Consider the following 5,732-nt stretch of genomic DNA (forward strand, 5'->3'; position numbering starts at 1 on the left):
AGCCGGGCGCAGCGAGGCGGTAACGGGTGGGAAGGGCCCGCTTGTCCAAACAGAAATGCCTTCGGCCGCAGCCGAGGGAAGGGGAAATGGATTTTTTGTTTAAAAGATGRTGTTGTTTTTTCAAGTCTGGCTAATGTGAAAGTCCCCATTTAAAGGAGTCAAACCTGCAGTGAAATTGGTCACTGTTTACACGCCCACATGTTGACTGAGGCAGCTGAAAGCAAACTTCCTGGTATATCCTGATCCAAATCACCTGGGAGCAGAGGCTTAGCCAGCACAGTGCACAGAGCTGTGAGCAGCAGCCCAGCCACGAGAAAGGCTGCGTCTCTCTTTGCAAAAGAGCAAACCTATCGCACCGGCAGATGTAAAGCCTAATTGGCATTACTGGCCCCCGCTCTCAGGAAAAGAGGGAATCGGGAGCCTACGAGCTACAGCTTTGGCTCGTTAGCGAGTCAGTCTCCTCCTTCCCRCTGTAAGGAGAGGAAAAGCAGTTGAGGTGGAGGAGAGCAAGCGTGAGCAGGTGTTGCTGGGTGTGGAGGGGGAGCTTTCCTCTGCCCCATCAGCCAGGAAAGCTATTTTTGCAGTAGCTCCTGGGGCACCAGACAAGGTCAGGCTTGTTTCTGCGCTGGATGCGGGTGCAAACGTGGTCAGGCACCCTGATCCCGAGGAGCTTCCCTGCACGAAGCAGGTGAGCGGAGGGCKGCCGCCCGTCTCCTCCGGGCAGGTGCGTGTAAGCGCCGGGATGCCCCAGTTCTGCCCTGGGCTTCCAAAAAGCGACRGGGGGTCGGGGAGGCCCTTGGATAAGCAAGTTTCATCCGCTGCCGTGGTGGCTTTGGAGCGCACGGGTAAGGTGCGTACGCGCCTGTAACGTGCTACGTGTTTCACCGATGACTAAAGCACCTATTAATTCTCCCCTCCAAAGCCGGAGCGCGGCCGTTTTCCCGGGAAGACGTCCCGCACGCGCAGGCTGGCCGCYGCCGCCTCGGTCGCGGCGCACGTCCGAGCCGCGGGCACCGGCCGCTTTGAGCAAACCGCGGCCTGGCCAGAGCCTGGAGCGGTCCAGCCCGCGCCGATGTGCTTAAGGGACGAGTCGACGTGGGGTAAACTGAGGCTCGCAGGGGTCTGGCGTGCGGTCAGGGCTGGCCTGAAGCCAGCAGCCCTGCTGGGGAGACGTGCGCGGAGCTGCAGAGCTCTTCCTCGTGCTTCCTCGCCCCGTCGAACGCCCCCGGGGAAATAACCACGTTGGTCGCCGCAGCATGCAAAGCGCCCGTTGCTGCCAGCGCTGTGCCTAGATGCCTTTGGGTAACCTCTGCGTTTGGTGATTTTCTTTTTTTTTTTTTTTTGCTTAATTACTGCAGAGCTTCGTGAAGCGCTTGGCTCTTGTGAAACCGCGCTACGGTGAGGCCCCAACCACACACAGCGTTCAGGGAGGGATTTCAAGCCAAAAAAAAAAAAACAACAAAAAAAAAAAAGTTCAAAGGTGTTTTGGTTTAATGCGGTTTATCTAAATTGCTTTATGTTCGTTAATCTGGATTAACGCAAATGCTCCTGAAATTTCGGGCCGGGGAAAGGTCCGCTCAGCTATTCCGATGAGGACAGACTTTTCCAACGAGCGAAAAGCTGAAGGAAYGCCGGCTCCCGGCCGCCTCTGCGGACGCGAGCGGAGCCCGGCTGCTCTCGCCGCGGGTATGTCGGACTGCGTCCTGCAGCCCGCGTCCGGCGGAGCCATCTCTGGCACCGGCGCGTCCAATTCCCCCGCACCGGGGCCACGTGGAGCCCCTTCCGCCTGGCGTGCCAAAGCGGTTGGCACCGTTAGCTAGCAAACATCAAGGTAAAGCGGAGGTCAAGCCCAGATTTGAACTGGGGGCTGAGCGAGCCGTGTGATGTGGGCGACGTCYGGCAGGATCAGGTGATTCTCCCGTCCCCCCGGGGCTGGGATTACGCAAGGAGCTTTTACAGCTGGGTGGCCGGTCTCGCCTTGCCTTAAGATTCGGTTTGCGACGTCTCAACTCGTCGTCATCCCGCGGGGAAGGRCCGCCTAGGTCCCTTAGGGGCGTTTTGCGCGTCGGTGGGTCCGCTGAGGATGCTTCCCTAGGAGGGATCGCCCGCAGGGACAGCCAGGCGTAGGAACAAGCTGGAAGTTGGAGTTGCGAAGCCCGTTGCAGCTCCTCGCCTTTGCAAAAGGCCTCTTGTGCAACACCGGGCAAGTCCTTGCATTGCATCTCGCGGAGCTCAGTTCCCYGCTGCGCGACGGGCATCCAGCCCCGAGCTGCTTTGGGATGCTCCGGTGCTGCGGGGAGGGGGCCGGAGACGCAGCGGGGACGGACTGGGACCGGCTCCACGAAGGACCCGGCTCCTGGCTCGGCAGCCGCAGACTGCGGCGGGGGGGGCGGGCAGGGGAGCGAAGCACTTTTGCAGAGCTGAAATGGAAGTTGTAACCTGGACCTGGGCGCTGCCCAAAACCTTGGGACTTCCCTCCTCCCCCCCGCCCCAGTGCAAACATCAGATTAACAATTTATTTGACGTGTTGTGGCTGGTTCGTTTCTTTGCCTGCTCCCCTGATCAGAGGGAATAAATGTTGCAGTGTGCATTAATGTTCATTTTAGGTGAGGGTAAATATAGAAAGGAAAACCTGCAGAGAGCGAGCCATTTATTTCTGCGTTTGGAGCCCTCTGCTCATAAACAGTCAGTCATACCCATTTGGAAAATCCCCGCGTGGTTTTCTTGGCCGTCCTAGAAGAACGTTTACTTTCCTGTAGGTTAAGAAGTGCATTGGAAATTAAAAATAATAATAATAATGGCATCTCACTTCCAGCTGCCCTCGGGTGTTCAGGGGATGTTGACGCACTAAGGCTGCTCTGTTCTCATGCAAAACCGGCCCGAGGTGGGACGGTGGAGGAGATCCTGCAGGGCTTTCCCTGCTGGCGTCTATGGGCGAACRTTGTTCTCGACTTCTTCCCGTCCCCGGGGATGGTGCTGAGCAGGGCTGCGGATTTTATCCAGCTCTCGCAAACGCTCCCACCTCGGCCGGGCTCCCGAGGGAGCGGGCGCGGGAAAGCCGAGCGGCGCGCGGCGATTAGAGAGCCGGCTCCTCGCCCCGACGCTCCCCGCAGCCCAGCGGGCTCTCTCCGTGTTTTCCGACGGTCTTTGGATTTGGCTCGGCTTTGCCTCGGTTTCCGACGGCAAGAGGCAGCTAAGTCTCTTGGAAGAATGAATTAATTAGCAAATGCCTTTGGTCGGGTCAGTGCCCTCCGGTAGCGCTCCTCACCCTTCAGAGCGATGCCTGTGCGCCCAGGTAAGCCCGTCTGAAAGGCTTACGTTACCGTTATTAATTTAAGGGCTGTGCATACATCATCCTGGAGGAACCGTGTGGGTTTTTTTTGTTTTTATTTATTTTTTTTTTAAAAAAAAAACACCCTCTCCCCTAAAACACAGTGTAGGCTCTAATGGTGGCATTTGTGTAAGCAGCAAAATATTGATGCAGTTGGCTTGGGTCTGGCTGGGGCTTCTGGAAATAAACTAATGCCTTGTTAAATTGTATATGGAAATGCAAGTGGGAAAATGACTGACATCTTACGCAGCTCATGCAAATAAAATCRCCGCTTTACTACGGCACGAAAAAACTCTGGAATTAATAGGTCTCCTTCTGCTCAGGGGTGTTGGATTTATCCCCGACTAGGATTCATAAACTATTTTAAGGCGAGAAGTGCTACTTTTAAACACGCGCCTCTGGGTCCTGGAGTTAAAGCGGTGCCGCGTTAACCCTCGCCGTCCCGCGGCGCCCCGGCCCCAGCTGCGATGCGAACGGTGCTCGGCCGAGCGCCTCCGGGCTGCTTTTGTGGACGCTCCTCGCGCCTCGGATACAGCCGTAAATACACTCGATGGATACCATCAGTCCGGTTTTGGAGGGTAGCAAGYGTGGCATGTGCTAACAACTTAAATCAGAAGCGTGTTTCGGGTCTCAGCTCAGCAGCATCTATATCATGAGCTTGATTTTATTTATTTGTTTATTTAAAAGCTGTGTGGGATGTAAAATGTGTTTAAAACAAGACACCTGCTTCAAAGCTGTGCACTTTAGCTGAGCAGGGGCACGAAACATTGCTGGATCGGGCCCCGTCCTGCCCGGGCTGTGGTCGGATTTGCCCTGAAAGGCTCCTTCTGACTTCAGTAGCTTTAAGATCTTCTATTCTTCGGGTATCTTCTATGGGGAAACATGATTAACGGAGGTTTAACGAGCGACCTAGGCTCTCCTTGCTGCCCAGAGCGCCTTCCTTCTCCGCGCGGATCCTGCCCGTCACGCGGGCTCCCGGAGAAGCAGGGCAAGATAAAAGCGGCGCGTGCAGCGAGCCTGCGCGGGGTGAACCCCCCCTCTGTAATTACACCACGGTGCGTATCCTCGTATAATTTCCCAGTGATTATTCTGGAATAAAAGCGTGCCTATTTTTGTTAGAGCTTATGTCACTTTGAAAGCTGTATAAATTCATCTGGAAAAAGGGACCCTTATTCTGGGATAAGTGTGGTTAGTGGTTGGCTGGGAACGGGGACTCTGCTGCTATTCCTGGCGCTGCCGTAGACCTTCCCGGTGGCGCTGGGCAAGTCACCTCGCCCCGGCGTGTGTCAGCGTCTCCTGCCGTAAAACGGGACTCGCAAACAAGGACCTCGGCCGCACGCAGCGTTTTTGGGAAGCTCCGGGACGCTGGAAAAAAGGCGTCACGGGGCGCCAGGCGGTCGTTCAGCGGGGCTTGACGCTTTTCTCCCTTTGGGAGCGTCGCGACGAAATCGAAGGCTGGGGAAATCGGAGCTCGCGAGCTGGCTCGCCCGCGCTGCTCGAGCCCGGGCTGTTTGCAGATTCCTGGGAATACAGTGTTTTCCTCTCGSTTCTTAAAAACAGTCTCTTCTGTTCCAAGTTTTTTATCCCGCCCCTCGCTAGGGCATCGACGTTTCCCTGCCGCTGCTGTTCTCGAGTCGACTCCTTCCCGCACGGAGCGGTCGGGATGCTTCGTCAGCGTTAATTAACCCATCCCCAGCCCTGGATGCAGCGGGGAGGTCCATCCCGACCTCGCCGAGGGCGGCGGGCGCTGGCCTGCCCTTCCCCGGTCCTCCCGGACGGCAGGAGAAGGCAAATTCCCCAATTCCCAGCGCCGTGGCTTAGCCGCTCGGCCTCCGCTTCCTGCGGTACCCTCCTCTCCTTCAGGAGATGGTTCTGCAAGCCCTAAAGTCCTTTTTTTTTCCTTAAGAGCCTCGGGTCTGCCCGTTACTTCGTGGTGAGTTCGTTGCCCGGCCTGAGACGTCCCTTTCGGCTCCTCGGCCGCGATGCAAGCGCGCGGGGTCGGCGCCGAAGACGTCGCTCGCTTACGGCGCGCGACGTTAACCTCGCGCTAGAGCCGGGGCGCGTCCCGTTTCGAAGGTTTTGTTTGACCCGACGGGGCGGAATCGGTCGCCTTGGAAGGAGCCCGCGCTGCCCGCGCGAAGCGGGGTTTTGCTAACGGGAAACGAGCTGCCGCCCGCCCRCCCGGCAGGCTCGGGGGAACCGGCGCCGGGGCTGCGGGCGGACGAGCTCGGATCGCCTCCCGGGGAACGGGTCGGCCGGATGGAGGGGGGGCCGGCACGGAGACGGCGCAGCGCACGCATCTCTCTGCCTGTGTAAACATCTCTGGAGCTGCAGAAGCCTCTTAAAACCCGGAATGAGAGGAGACCAGCTGCTTTGATCTGTGGATGTGGTTGTTGTTTTC

Source organism: Rhea americana, unplaced genomic scaffold (assembly GCF_003343005.1).
Source record: "Rhea americana isolate MKP2758 unplaced genomic scaffold, rheAme1 scaffold_189, whole genome shotgun sequence".
Classification (NCBI taxonomy): Eukaryota; Metazoa; Chordata; class Aves; order Rheiformes; family Rheidae; genus Rhea; species Rhea americana.